The sequence below is a fragment of the Oncorhynchus nerka genome, linkage group LG23, assembly GCF_034236695.1.
Source record: "Oncorhynchus nerka isolate Pitt River linkage group LG23, Oner_Uvic_2.0, whole genome shotgun sequence".
In the NCBI taxonomy this organism is placed as follows: domain Eukaryota; kingdom Metazoa; phylum Chordata; class Actinopteri; order Salmoniformes; family Salmonidae; genus Oncorhynchus; species Oncorhynchus nerka.
Window position 1 is genome coordinate 10,436,916 of NC_088418.1, and position 19,385 is coordinate 10,456,300.

Consider the following 19,385-nt stretch of genomic DNA (forward strand, 5'->3'; position numbering starts at 1 on the left):
ATGCACCGTACTGAACATGCACCGTACTGAACATGCACCATACTGAACATGCACCACATGCACCGTACTGAACAGACACCGTACTGAACATGCACCGTACTGAACATGCACCGTACTGAACATGCACCGTTCTGAACATGCACCATACTGAACATGCACCGTACTGAACATGCACCGTACTGTACAGACACCATACTGAACATGCACCGTACTGAACATGCACCGTACTGAACATGCACCATACTGAACATGCACCGTACTGAACATGCACCGTACTGAACATGCACCGTACTGAACATGCACCATACTGAACATGCACCGTACTGAACATGCACCGTACTGAACATGCACCGTACTGAACATGCACCGTACTGAACATGCACCGTACTGAACATGCACCGTACTGAACATGCACCATACTGAACATGCACCGTACTGAACATGCACCATACTGAACATGCACCATACTGAACATGCACCGTACTGAACATGCACCGTACTGAACATGCACCATACTGAACATGCACCGTACTGAACATGCACCGTGAACATGCACCATACTGAACATGCACCATACTGAACATGCACCGTACTGAACATGCACCGTACTGAACATGCACCGTACTGAACATGCACCGTACTGAACATGCACCGTACTGAACATGCACCGGCTGAACATGCACCGGCCTGAACATGCACCATACTGAACATGCACCGTACTGAACAGACACCATACTGAACATGCACCGTACTGAACATGCACCGTACAACATGCACCGTACTGAACATGCACCATACTGAACATGCACCGTACTGAACATGCACCATACTGAACATGCACCATACTGAACATGCACCATACTGAACATGCACCGTACTGAACATGCACCGTACTGAACATGCACCGGGCTGAACATGCACCGGGCTGAACATGCACCGTACTGAACATGCACCGTACTGAACATGCACCATACTGAACATGCACCGTACTGAACATGCACCGTACTGAACATGCACCGGGCTGAACATGCACCATACTGAACATGCACCGTACTGAACACCGTACTGAACATGCACCGTACTGAACATGCACCATACTGAACATGCACCGTACTGAACATGCACCATACTGAACATGCACCATACTGAACATGCACCGTACTGAACATGCACCGTACTGAACATGCACCGTACTGAACATGCACCGTACTGAACATGCACCGTACTGAACATGCACCGTACTGAACATGCACCGTACTGAACATGCACCGTACTGAACATGCACCGTACTGAACATGCACCGTACTGAACATGCACCATACTGAACATGCACCGTACAACATGCACCGTACTGAACATGCACCATACTGAACATGCACCATACTGAACATGCACCGTACTGAACATGCACCGTACTGAACATGCACCATACTGAACATGCACCGTACTGAACATGCACCGTACTGAACATGCACCATACTGAACATGCACCATACTGAACATGCACCGCATACTGAACATGCACCGTACTGAACATGCACCGTACTGAACATGCACCGCACTGAACATGCACCGTACTGAACATGCACCGTACTGAACATGCACCGTACTGAACATGCACCGTACTGAACATGCACCGTACTGAACATGCACCGTACTGAACATGCACCATACTGAACATGCACCGTACTGAACATGCACCGTACTGAACATGCACCATACTGAACATGCACCGTACTGAACATGCACCGTACTGAACATGCACCATACTGAACATGCACCGTACTGAACATGCACCGTACTGAACATGCACACTGAACATGCACCATACTGAACATGCACCGTACTGAACATGCACCATACTGAACATGCACCATACTGAACATGCACCGTACTGAACATGCACCGTACTGAACATGCACCGTACTGAACATGCACCATACTGAACATGCACCGTACTGAACATGCACCGCACTGAACATGCACCGGGCTGAACATGCACCATACTGAACATGCACCGTACTGAACAGACACCATACTGAACATGCACCGTACTGAACATGCACCTGAACATGCACCGTTCTGAACATGCACCGTACTGAACATGCACCATACTGAACATGCACCGTACTGAACATGCACCATACATGAACATGCACCATACTGAACATGCACCGTGAACATGCACCGTACTGAACATGCACCGTACTGAACATGAACTGAACATGCACCGCACTGAACATGCACCGCACTGAACATGCACCGGCTGAACATGCACCGTACTGAACATGCACCGTACTGAACATGCACCGTACTGAACATGCACCGTACTGAACATGCACCGTACTGAACATGCACCGTACTGAACAGACACCATACTGAACATGCACCGTTCTGAACATGCACCGTACTGAACATGCACCATACTGAACATGCACCGTACTGAACATGCACCGTACTGAACATGCACCATACTGAACATGCACCATACTGAACATGCACCGTACTGAACATGCACCGTACTGAACATGCACCATACTGAACATGCACCGATACATGCACCGTACTGAACATGCACCGCACATGAACATGCACCGTACTGAACATGCACCATACTGAACATGCACCGTACTGAACATGCACCATACTGAACATGCACCGCATACTGAACATGCACCGTACTGAACATGCACCATACTGAACATGCACCGTACTGAACATGCACCGTACTGAACATGCACCGTGAACATGCACCGTACTGAACATGCACCGTACTGAACATGCACCGTACTGAACATGCACCATACTGAACATGCACCGTACTGAACATGCACCATACTGAACATGCACCATACTGAACATGCACCGTACTGAACATGCACCGTACTGAACAGACACCATACTGAACATGCACCGTACTGAACATGCACCGTACTGAACATGCACACCATACTGAACATGCACCATACTGAACATGCACCGTTCTGAACATGCACCGTACTGAACATGCACCATACTGAACATGCACCGTACTGAACATGCACCGCACTGAACATGCACCGGGCTGAACATGCACACCATACTGAACATGCACCGTACTGAACATGCACCGTACTGAACATGCACCGTACTGAACATGCACCGTACTGAACATGCACCGTACTGAACATGCACCATACTGAACATGCACCATACTGAACATGCACCGTACAACATGCACCGTACTGAACATGCACCATAAACATGCACCGTACTGAACATGCACCGCATACTGAACATGCACCGTGAACATGCACCGCTACTGAACATGCACCATACTGAACATGCACCATACTGAACATGCACCGTACTGAACATGCACCGTACTGAACATGCACCATACTGAACATGCACCATACTGAACATGCACCGCACTGAACATGCACCGTACTGAACATGCACCGCACTGAACATGCACCGTACTGAACATGCACCGTACTGAACATGCACCATACTGAACATGCACCATACTGAACATGCACCGCACCGGGCTGAACATGCACCATACTGAACATGCACCGGCTGAACATGCACCGTACTGAACATGCACCATACTGAACATGCACCATACTGAACATGCACACTGAACATGCACCGTACTGAACAGACACCATACTGAACATGCACCGTACTGAACATGCACCGTACTGAACATGCACCATACTGAACATGCACCATACTGAACATGCACCGTACTGAACATGCACCATACTGAACATGCACCGTACTGAACAGACACCGTACTGAACATGCACCGTACTGAACATGCACCGTACTGAACATGCACCGTTCTGAACATGCACCATACTGAACATGCACCGTACTGAACATGCACCGTACTGTACAGACACCATACTGAACATGCACCGTACTGAACATGCACCATGCACTGAACATGCACCGTACTGAACATGCACATGAACATGCCATACTGAACATGCACCGTACTGAACATGCACCGTACTGAACATGCACCGTACTGAACATGCACCGAACATGCACCGCACTGAACATGCACCATACTGAACATGCACCGTACTGAACATGCACCGTACTGAACATGCACCGTACTGAACATGCACCATACTGAACATGCACCATACTGAACATGCACCGAACATGCACCGCACTGAACATGCACCATACCATGCACCGTACTGAACATGCACCGTACTGAACATGACACCATACTGAACATGCACCGTACTGAACATGCACCGTACTGAACATGCACCGTACTGAACATGCACCGTGAACATGCACCGGGCTGAACATGCACCATACTGAACATGCACCGTACTGAACATGCACCGTACTGAACATGCACCATACTGAACATGCACCGTACTGAACATGCACCGTACTGAACATGACACATGCACCGTACTGAACATGCACCGTACTGAACATGCACCGTACTGAACATGCACCATACTGAACATGCACCATACTGAACATGCACCGTACTGAACATGCACCGGGCTGAACATGCACCCATACTGAACATGCACCTGAACATGCACCGTACTGAACATGCACCATACTGAACATGCACCGTACTGAACATGCACCGTACTGAACAGACACCATACTGAAACATGCACCGTACTGAACATGCACCGTACTGAACATGCACCGGCTGAACATGCACCGGGCTGAACATGCACCATACTGAACATGCACCGTACTGTACAGACACCATACTGAACATGCACCATACTGAACATGCACCGTACTGAACATGCACCGTACTGAACAGACACCATACTGAACATGCACCGTACTGAACATGCACCGTACTGAACATGCACCATACTGAACATGCACCATACTGAACATGCACACCGTACTGAACATGCACCGGGCTGAACATGCACCGGGCTGAACATGCACCGAACATGCACCGTACTGAACATGCACCGTACTGAACATGCACCGTACTGAACATGCACCGTACTGAACATGCACCGCTGAACATGCACATGCACCGGGAACTGAACATGCACCATACTGAACATGCACCGTACTGAACATGCACCGTACTGAACAGACACCATACTGAACATGCACCGTACTGAACATGCACCATACTGAACATGCACCATACTGAACATGCACCATACTGAACATGCACCGTACTGAACATGCACCATACTGAACATGCACCGTACTGAGACACCATACTGAACATGCACCGTACTGTACATGCACCGTACTGAACATGCACTGTACTGAACATGCACCGTACTGAACATGCACCGTACTGAACATGCACCGTACTGAACATGCACCGTACTGAACATGCACCGTACTGAACATGCACCATACTGAACATGCACCGCACTGAACATGCACCGTACTGAACATGCACCATACTGAACATGCACCATACTGAACATGCACCGTACTGAACATGCACCATACTGAACATGACACCATACTGAACATGCACCGTACTGAACATGCACCGTACTGAACATGCACCATACTGAACATGCACCGTACTGAACATGCACACCGTTCTGAACATGCACCGTACTGAACATGCACCATACTGAACATGCACCATACTGAACATGCACCGTACTGAACATGCACCGTACTGAACATGCACCATACTGAACATGCACCGTACTGAACATGCACCGTTCTGAACATGCACCGTACTGAACATGCACCATACTGAACATGCACCGTACTGAACATGCACCGTACTGAACATGCACCGTACTGAACATGCACCATACTGAACATGCACCGTACTGAACATGCACCGTACTGAACATGCACCATACTGAACATGCACCATACTGAACATGCACCGTACTGAACATGCACCGTACTGAACATGCACCGTACTGAACATGCACCATACTGAACATGCACCGCACTGAACATGCACCATACTGAACATGCACCGTACTGAACATGCACCGTACTGAACAGACACCATACTGAACATGCACCATACTGAACATGCACCGTACTGAACAGACACCATACTGAACATGCACCGTTCTGAACATGCACCGTACTGAACATGCACCATACTGTACATGCACCGTCTGAACATGCACCGTACTGAACAGACACCATACTGAACATGCACCGTACTGAACATGCACCGTACTGAACATGCACCGTACTGAACAGCACCATACTGAACATGCACCGTACTGAACATGCACCGTACTGAACATGCACCGTACTGAACATGCACCGTACTGAACATGCACCATACTGAACATGCACCATACTGAACATGCACCGTACTGAACATGCACCGTACTGAACATGCACCGCTGAACATGCACCATACTGAACATGCACCGTAAACATGCACCGTACTGAACATGCACCGTACTGAACATGCACCGTACTGAACATGCACCGTTCTGAACATGCACCATACTGAACATGCACCATACTGAACATGCACCGTACTGAACATGCACCGTACTGAACATGCACCATACTGAACATGCACCATACTGAACATGCACCGTACTGAACATGCACCATACTGAACATGCACCGTACTGAACATGCACCGCATACTGAACATGCACCGTACTGAACATGCACCGTACTGAACATGCACCGTACTGAACATGCACCATACTGAACATGCACCGTACTGAACATGCACCGTACTGAACATGCACCATACTGAACATGCACCGGGCTGAACATGCACCGGGCAACATGCACCATGAACATGCACCGTACTGAACAGACACCATACTGAACATGCACCATACTGAACATGCACCGTACTGAACATGCACCGTACTGAACAGACACCATACTGAACATGCACCGTACTGAACATGCACCGTACTGAACATGCACCATACTGAACATGCACCATACTGAACATGCACCGTACTGAACATGCACCGTACTGAACATGCACCGGCTGAACATGCACAACAGACACCGTACTGAACATGCACCATACTGAACATGCACCGTACTGAACATGCACCGTACTGAACAGACACCATACTGAACATGCACCGTACTGAACATGCACCGTACTGAACATGCACCATACTGAACATGCACCGTACTGAACATGCACCGTACTGAACATGCACCATACTGAACATGCACCGTACTGAACATGCACCGGGCTGAACATGCACCGTACTGAACATGCACTGAACATGCACCGGGCTGAACATGCACCGTACTGAACATGCACCATACTGAACATGCACCATACTGAACATGCACCGTACTGAACATGCACCGTACTGAACATGCACCATACTGAACATGCACCGTATGAACATGAACCGTATGAACATGCACCATACTGAACATGCACCGAACATGCACACCATACTGAACATGCACCATACTGAACATGCACCATACTGAACATGCACCGTACTGAACATGCAACATGCACCGTACTGAACATGCACCGTACTGAACATGCACCGTACTGAACATGCACCGTTCTGAACATGCACCGGCTGAACATGCACCATACTGTGCACCATACTGAACATGCACCGTACTGAACATGCACCATACTGAACATGCACCATACTGAACATGCACCGTACTGAACATGCACCGTACTGAACATGCACCATACTGAACATGCACCGTACTGAACATGCACCGTACTGAACATGCACCATACTGAACATGCACCGTACTGAACATGCACCGTACTGAACATGCACCATACTGAACATGCACCGTACTGAACATGCACCATACTGAACATGCACCGTACTGAACATGCACCGTAACATGCACCGGCTGAACATGCACCGCACTGAACATGCACCGTACTGAACATGCACCATACTGAACATGCACCATACTGAACATGCACCATACTGAACATGCACCGTACTGAACATGCACCGTACTGAACATGCACCGTACTGAACATGCACCATACTGAACATGCACCATACTGAACATGCACCGTACTGAACATGCACCGGGCTGAACATGCACCGGGCTGAACATGCACCGTACTGAACAGACACCGTACTGAACATGCACCAGACTGAACATGCACCGTACTGAACATGCACCGTACTGAACATGCACCGTTCTGAACATGCACCATACTGAACATGCACCGTACTGAACATGCACCGGGCTGAACATGCACCGGGCTGAACATGCACCATACTGAACATGCACCATACTGAACATGCACCGTACTGAACATGCACCGTACTGAACATGCACCGTTCTGAACATGCACCGTACTGAACATGCACCGTACTGAACATGCACCGTTACTGAACATGCACCGTACTGAACATGCACCATACTGAACATGCACCATACTGAACATGCACCGTACTGAACAGACACCATACTGAACATGCACCGTACTGAACATGCACCGCACTGAACATGCACCGTACTGAACATGCACCGGGCTGAACATGCACCGTACTGAACATGCACCGTACTGAACATGCACCGTACTGAACAGACACCATACTGAACATGCACCGTACTGAACATGCACCGTACTGAACATGCACCGTACTGAACATGCACCGTACTGAACATGCACCGTACTGAACATGCACCATACTGAACATGCACCGTACTGAACATGCACCGTACTGAACATGCACCGTACTGAACAGACACCGTACTGAACATGCACCGTACTGAACATGCACCGTACTGAACATGCACCGTACTGAACATGCACCGTACTGAACATGCACCGTACTGAACATGCACCGTACTGAACATGCACCGCATACTGAACATGCACCGTAACATGCAACATGAACATGCACCATACTGAACATGCACCGTACTGAACATGCACCGTACTGAACATGCACCGTACTGAACATGCACCATACTGAACATGCACCGTACTGAACATGCACCGTACTGAACATGCACCATACTGAACATGCACCGTACTGAACATGCACCGTACTGAACATGCACCGCACTGAACAGACACCATACTGAACATGCACCATACTGAACATGCACCGTGCTGAACATGCACCGTACTGAACATGCACCGTTCTGAACATGCACCGTACTGAACATGCACCATACTGAACATGCACCGTGAACATGCACCGTACTGAACATGACACCATACTGAACATGCACCATACTGAACATGCACCGTACTGAACATGCACCGTACTGAACAGACACCATACTGAACATGCACCGTACTGAACATGCACCGTGAACATGCACCATACTGAACATGCACCTGAACATGCACCGTACTGAACATGCACCATACTGAACATGCACCGTACTGAACATGCACCGTACTGAACATGCACCATACTGAACATGCACCATACTGAACATGCACCGTACTGAACATGCACCGTACTGAACATGCACCGTACTGAACATGCACCGTACTGAACATGCACCGTACTGAACATGCACCGTACTGAACATGCACCGTACTGAACATGCACCGCACTGAACATGCACATGAACACCGTACTGAACATGCACCGTACTGAACATGCACCATACTGAACATGCACCGTACTGAACATGCACCGTACTGAACATGCACCGCACTGAACATGCACCGTACTGAACATGCACCATACTGAACATGCACCATACTGAACATGCACCGTACTGAACATGCACCATACTGAACATGCACCATACTGAACATGCACCGTACTGAACATGCACCGCACTGAACAGACACCATACTGAACATGCACCGCACTGAACATGCACCGTAACAGACATGCACCATACTGAACATGCACCGTACTGAACATGCACCATACTGAACATGCACCGTACTGAACATGCACCATACTGAACATGCACCGTACTGAACATGCACCGTACTGAACATGCACCATACTGAACATGCACCGTACACCGTACTGAACATGCACCGTACTGAACATGAAACATGCACCGTACTGAACATGCACCGTAACATGCACCATACTGAACATGCACCGTACTGAACATGCACCGTACTGAACATGCACCGTACTGAACATGCACCGTACTGAACATGCACCGTACTGAACATGCACCATACTGAACATGCACCATACAACATGCACCATACTGAACATGCACCGTACTGAACATGCACCGTACTGAACATGCACCATACTGAACATGCACCGTACTGAACATGCACCGTACTGAACATGCACCATACTGAACATGCACCGTACTGAACATGCACCGTACTGAACATGCACCGTACTGAACATGCACCATACTGAACATGCACCGTGAACATGCACCGTACTGAACATGCACCGTACTGAACATGCACCGTACTGAACATGCACCATACTGAACATGCACCATACTGAACATGCACCGTACTGAACATGCACCGTACTGAACATGCACCGCACTGACTGAACATGCACCGTACTGAACATGCACATACTGAACATGCACCATACTGAACATGCACCGTGAACATGCACCATACTGAACATGCACCATACTGAACATGCACCGTACTGAACATGCACCGTACTGAACATGCACCGGGCTGAACATGCACCGTGCACTACTGAACATGCACCGTACTGAACATGAACATGCACCATACTGAACATGCACCGTACTGAACATGCACCATACTGAACAGACACCATACTGAACATGCACCGTACTGAACATGCACCGTACTGAACATGCACCATACTGAACATGCACCGTACTGAACATGCACCGGGCTGAACATGCACCATACTGAACATGCACCGTACTGAACATGCACCGTACTGAACATGCACCATACTGAACATGCACCATACTGAACATGCACCGTACTGAACAGACACCATACTGAACATGCACCGTACTGAACATGCACCGTACTGAACATGCACCATACTGAACATGCACCATACTGAACATGCACCGTACTGAACATGCACCATACTGAACATGCACCGTACTGAACATGCACCATACTGAACATGCACCGTACTGAACATGCACCGTACTGAACATGCACCATACTGAACATGCACCATACTGAACATGCACCGTACTGAACATGCACCGTACTGAACATGCACCGTACTGAACATGAACACCACCGTACTGAACATGCACCGTACTGAACATGCACCGCACTGAACATGCACCGTACTGAACATGACACCATACTGAACATGCACCATACTGAACATGCACCGTACTGAACATGCACCATACTGAACATGCACCATACTGAACATGCACCGTACTGAACATGCACCGTACTGAACATGCACCATACTGAACATGCACCGTACTGAACATGCACCGTACTGAACATGCACCATACTGAACATGCACCGTACTGAACATGCACCGTACTGAACATGCACCGTACTGAACATGCACCATACTGAACATGCACCGTACTGAACATGCACCGCATGAACATGCACCGTATTGAACATGCACCATACATGAACATGCACCGTACTGAACATGCACCGTACTGAACATGCACCATACTGAACATGCACCGTACTGAACATGCACCGTACTGAACATGCACCATACTGAACATGCACCGTACTGAACATGCACCGTACTGAACATGCACCATGAACATGCACCGTACTGAACATGCACCATACTGAACATGCACCATACTGAACATACTGAACATGCACCGTACTGAACATGCACCGTACTGAACATGCACCGTACTGAACATGCACCGTTCTGAACATGCACCATACTGAACATGCACCGTACTGAACATGCACCATACTGAACATGCACCGTACTGAACATGCACCGTACTGAACATGCACCGTACTGAACATGCACCGTACTGAACATGCACCATACTGAACATGCACCGTACTGAACATGCACCGTACTGAACATGCACCATACTGAACATGCACCGTACTGAACATGCACCGTACTGAACATGCACCGTACTGAACATGCACCATACTGAACATGCACCGTACTGAACATGCACCGTACTGAACATGCACCGTACTGAACATGCACCGTACTGAACATGCACCGCTGAACATGCACCATACTGAACATGCACCGTGAACATGCACCGTACTGAACATGCACCGTACTGAACATGCACCGTACTGAACATGCACCGTACTGAACATGCACCGTACTGAACATGCACACTGAACATGCACCGTGAACATGCACCATACTGAACATGCACCGTACTGAACATGCACCATACTGAACATGCACCATACTGAACATGCACCGTACTGAACATGCACCGTACTGAACATGCACTGAACATGCACCGTACTGAACATGCACCGTACTGAACATGCACCGTACTGAACATGCACCATACTGAACATGCACCGTACTGAACATGCACCGCTGAACAGACACCATACTGAACATGCACCGTACTGAACATGCACCGTACTGAACATGCACCGTACTGAACATGCACCGTACTGAACATGCACCGGCTGAACATGCACCGGGCTGAACATGCACCGTACTGAACATGCACCATACTGAACATGCACCATACTGAACATGCACCGTACTGAACATGCACCGTACTGAACATGCACACCATACTGAACATGCACCGTACTGAACATGCACTGAACATGCACCGTACTGAACATGCACCGTACTGAACATGCACCGGCTGAACATGCACCATACTGAACATGCACCGTACTGAACATGCACCATACTGAACATGCACCATACTGAACATGCACCGTACTGAACATGCACCATACTGAACATGCACCGTACATGCACCGTACTGAACATGCACCGTACTGAACATGCACCGTACTGAACATGCACCGTACTGAACAGACACCATACTGAACATGCACCGTTCTGAACATGCACCGTACTGAACATGCACCGTACTGAACAGACACCATACTGAACATGCACCGTACTGAACATGCACCATACTGAACATGCACCATACTGAACATGCACCATACTGAACATGCACCGTACTGAACATGCACCGGCTGAACATGCACCATACTGAACATGCACCGTACTGAACATGCACCGTACTGAACATGCACCGTACTGAACATGCACCGCACTGAACATGCACCGCATCTGAACATGCACCGTACTGAACATGCACCGTACTGAACATGCACCATACTGAACATGCACCGTACTGAACATGCACCGTACTGAACATGCACCGTACTGAACATGCACCGTTCTGAACATGCACCGTACTGAACATGCACCGTACTGAACATGCACCGTTCTGAACATGCACCGTACTGAACATGCACCATACTGTACATGCACCATACTGAACATGCACCGTACTGAACAGACACCATACTGAACATGCACCATACTGAACATGCACCGTACTGAACATGCACCGTACTGAACAGACACCATACTGAACATGCACCGTACTGAACATGCACCGTACTGAACATGCACCATACTGAACATGCACCGTACTGAACATGCACCGTAACATGCACCACAGACACCATACTGAACATGCACCGTACTGAACATGCACCGTACTGAACATGCACCGTACTGAACATGCACCGGCTGAACATGCACCGGGCTGAACATGCACCGTACTGAACATGCACCGTACTGAACACACCATACTGAACATGCACCATACTGAACATGCACCGTACTGAACATGCACCGTACTGAACATGACACCATACTGAACATGCACCGTACTGAACAGACACCATACTGAACATGCACCATACTGAACATGCACCATACTGAACATGCACCGTACTGAACATGCACCGGAACATGCTGAACATGCACCGGGCTGAACATGCACCGTACTGAACAGACACCGTACTGAACATGCACCGTACTGAACATGCACCGTACTGAACATGCACCGTTCTGAACATGCACCATACTGAACATGCACCGTACTGAACATGCACCGGGCTGAACATGCACCGGGCTGAACATGCACCATACTGAACATGCACCATACTGAACATGCACCGTACTGAACATGCACCGTACTGAACATGCACCGTACTGAACATGCACCGTACTGAACATGCACCGTACTGAACATGCACCGTACTGAACATGCACCGTACTGAACATGCACCGTACTGAACATGCACCGTACTGAACATGCACCGTACTGAACAGACACCATACTGAACATGCACCGTACTGAACATGCACCGTACTGAACATGCACCGTACTGAACAGACACCATACTGAACATGCACCGTACTGAACATGCACCGTACTGAACATGCACCATACTGAACATGCACCGTACTGAACATGCACCGTACTGAACATGCACCATACTGAACATGCACCGTACTGAACATGCACCGTACTGAACATGCACCGTACTGAACATGCACCGGAACTGAACATGCACCGGCTGAACATGCACCATACTGAACATGCACCGTACTGAACATGCACCATACTGAACATGCACCGTACTGAACATGCACCGTACTGAACATGCACCGTTCTGAACATGCACCATACTGAACATGCACTGAACATGCACTGAACATGCACCGTACTGAACATGCACCGTACTGAACATGCACCGTACTGAACATGCACCGTACTGAACATGCACCGTACTGAACATGCACCGTACTGAACATGCACCGTACTGAACATGCACCATACTGAACTTGCACCATACTGAACATGCACCGTACTGAACATGCACCATACTGAACATGCACCGTACTGAACATGCACCATACTGAACATGCACCGTACTGAACATGCACCGTACTGAACATGCACCGTACTGAACATGCACCGTACTGAACATGCACCGTTCTGAACATGCACCATACTGAACATGCACCGTACTGAACATGCACCGTACTGAACATGCACCATACTGAACATGCACCGTACTGAACATGCACCGTACTGAACATGCACCGTACTGAACATGCACCGTACTGAACATGCACCGTTCTGAACATGCACCGTACTGAACATGCACCATACTGTACATGCACCGTACTGAACATGCACCGTACTGAACAGACACCATACTGAACATGCACCATACTGAACATGCACCGTACTGAACATGCACCGTACTGAACAGACACCATACTGAACATGCACCGTACTGAACATGCACCGTACTGAACATGCACCATACTGAACATGCACCGTACTGAACATGCACCATACTGAACATGCACCATACTGAACATGCACCGTACTGAACATGCACCGTTCTGAACATGCACCATACTGAACATGCACCATACTGAACATGCACCGTACTGAACATGCACCGTACTGAACATGCACCGTTCTGAACATGCACCGTACTGAACATGCACCGTTCTGAACATGCACCGTACTGAACATGCACCGTACTGAACATGCACCGTACTGAACATGCACCGTTCTGAACATGCACCGTACTGAACATGCACCATACTGAACATGCACCATACTGAACATGCACCGTACTGAACATGCACCGGGCTGAACATGCACCGGGCTGAACATGCACCGTACTGAACATGCACCGTACTGAACATGCACCGTTCTGAACATGCACCATACTGAACATGCACCGTACTGAACATGCACCGGGCTGAACATGCACCGGGCTGAACATGCACCATACTGAACATGCACCGTACTGAACATGCACCGTACTGTACAGACACCATACTGAACATGCACCGTACTGAACATGCACCGTACTGAACATGCACCGTACTGAACATGCACCGTACTGAACATGCACCATACTGAACATGCACCGTACTGTACAGACACCATACTGAACATGCACCGTACTGTACATGCACCGTACTGAACATGCACTGTACTGAACATGCACCGTACTGAACATGCACCGACTGAACATGCACCGTACTGAACATGCACCGTTCTGAACATGCACCGTACTGAACAGACACCATACTGAACATGCACCGTACTGAACATGCACCGTACTGAACAGACACCATACTGAACATGCACCATACTGAACATGCACCGTACTGAACATGCACCATACTGAACAAACACCATACTGAACATGCACCGTACTGAACATGCACCGTACTGAACATGCACCATACTGAACATGCACCGTACTGAACATGCACCGTTCTGAACATGCACCATACTGAACATGCACCATACTGAACATGCACCGTACTGAACATGCACCGTACTGAACATGCACCGTTCTGAACATGCACCGTACTGAACATGCACCGTACTGAACATGCACCGTTCTGAACATGCACCGTACTGAACATGCACCATACTGTACATGCACCGTACTGAACATGCACCGTACTGAACAGACACCATACTGAACATGCACCATACTGAACATGCACCGTACTGAACATGCACCATACTGAACAGACACCATACTGAACATGCACCGTACTGAACATGCACCGTACTGAACATGCACCATACTGAACATGCACCGTACTGAACATGCACCGTACTGAACAGACACCATACTGAACATGCACCGTACTGAACATGCACCGTACTGAACATGCACCGTACTGAACATGCACCGCATGCACCGGAACACTGAACATGCACCATACTGAACATGCACCGTACTGAACATGCACCATACTGAACATGCACCATACTGAACATGCACCGTACTGAACATGCACCGTACTGAACATGCACCATACTGAACATGCACCGTACTGAACATGCACCGTACTGAACATGCACCGTTCTGAACATGCACCGTACTGAACATGCACCATACTGAACATGCACCGTACTGAACATGCACCGTACTGAACAGACACCATACTGAACATGCACCATACTGAACATGCACCGTACTGAACATGCACCGTACTGAACAGACACCATACTGAACATGCACCATACTGAACATGCACCATACTGAACATGCACCTTACTGAACATACACCGTGAACATGCACCATACTGAACATGCACCATACTGAACATGCACCATACTGAACATGCACCGTACTGAACATGCACCGTACTGAACATGCACCGTTCTGAACATGCACCGTACTGAACATGCACCGTTCTGAACATGCACCATACTGAACATGCACCATACTGAACATGCACCATGAACATGCACCGTACTGAACATGCACCGTTCTGAACATGCACCATACTGAACATGCACCGTACTGAACATGCACCGTACTGAACATGCACCGTACTGAACATGCACCGTACTGAACATGCACCGTTCTGAACATGCACCGTACTGAACATGCACCATACTGAACATGCACCATACTGAACATGCACCGTACTGAACATGCACCGGGCTGAACATGCACCGGGCTGAACATGCACCGTACTGAACATGCACCGTACTGAACATGCACCGTTCTGAACATGCACCATACTGAACATGCACCGTACTGAACATGCACCGGGCTGAACATGCACCGGGCTGAACATGCACCATACTGAACATGCACATGCACCGTACTGAACATGACACCATACTGAACATGCACCGTACTGAACATGCACCGTACTGAACATGCACCATACTGAACTTGCACCATACTGAACATGCACCGTACTGAACATGCACCATACTGAACATGCACCGTACTGTACAGACACCATACTGAACATGCACCGTACTGTACATGCACCGTACTGAACATGCACTGTACTGAACATGCACCGTACTGAACATGCACCGATCTGAACATGCACCATACTGAACATGCACCGTTCTGAACATGCACCGTACTGAACAGACACCATACTGAACATGCACCGTACTGAACATGCACCGTACTGAACAGACACCATACTGAACATGCACCATACTGAACATGCACCGTACTGAACATGCACCGTACTGAACATGCACCATACTGAACATGCACCGTACTGAACATGCACCGTACTGAACATGCACCATACTGAACATGCACCATACTGAACATGCACCGTACTGAACATGCACCGTACTGAACATGCACCGTTCTGAACATGCACCGTACTGAACATGCACCGTACTGAACATGCACCGTTCTGAACATGCACCGTACTGAACATGCACCATACTGTACATGCACCGTACTGAACATGCACCGTACTGAACAGACACCATACTGAACATGCACCATACTGAACATGCACCGTACTGAACAGACACCATACTGAACATGCACCGTACTGAACATGCACCGTACTGAACATGCACCATACTGAACATGCACCATACTGAACATGCACCGTACTGAACATGCACCGTACTGAACAGACACCATACTGAACATGCACCGTACTGAACATGCACCGTACTGAACATGCACCGGGCTGAACATGCACCGGGCTGAACATGCACCATACTGAACATGCACCGTACTGTACAGACACCATACTGAACATGCACCATACTGAACATGCACCGTACTGAACATGCACCGTACTGAACAGACACCATACTGAACATGCACCGTACTGAACATGCACCGTACTGAACATGCACCATACTGAACATGCACCATACTGAACATGAACCGTACTGAACATGCACCGGGCTGAACATGCACCGGGCTGAACATGCACCGTACTGAACATGCACCGTACTGAACATGCACCGTTCTGAACATGCACCATACTGAACATGCACCGTACTGAACATGCACCGGGCTGAACATGCACCGGGCTGAACATGCACCGTACTGAACATGCACCGTTCTGAACATGCACCGTACTGAACATGCACCATACTGTACATGCACCGTACTGAACATGCACCGTACTGAACATGCACCGTACTGAACAGACACCATACTGAACATGCACCGTACTGAACATGCACCGTACTGAACATGCACCATACTGAACATGCACCGTACTGAACATGCACCGTACTGAACAGACACCATACTGAACATGCACCGTACTGAACATGCACCGTACTGAACATGCACCGTACTGAACATGCACCGGGCTGAACATGCACCGGGCTGAACATGCACCATACTGAACATGCACCGTACTGTACAGACACCATACTGAACATGCACCATACTGAACATGCACCGTACTGAACATGCACCGTACTGAACAGACACCATACTGAACATGCACCGTACTGAACATGCACCGTACTGAACATGCACCATACTGAACATGCACCATACTGAACATGCACCGTACTGAACATGCACCATACTGTACATGCACCGTACTGAACATGCACCGTACTGAACAGACACCATACTGAACATGCACCATACTGAACATGCACCGTACTGAACATGCACCGTACTGAACAGACACCATACTGAACATGCACCGTACTGAACATGCACCGTACTGAACAGAC

The 19,385-nt window shown here is 48.7% G+C and overlaps 1 pseudogene; it reads left to right on the forward strand.

Annotated features, from left to right (window-relative positions):
- The window catches only part of LOC135564045 (dehydrogenase/reductase SDR family member 7C-A-like), a 48,299-nt pseudogene that overhangs the window by 28,075 nt on the left and 839 nt on the right, over positions 1 to 19,385 (forward strand).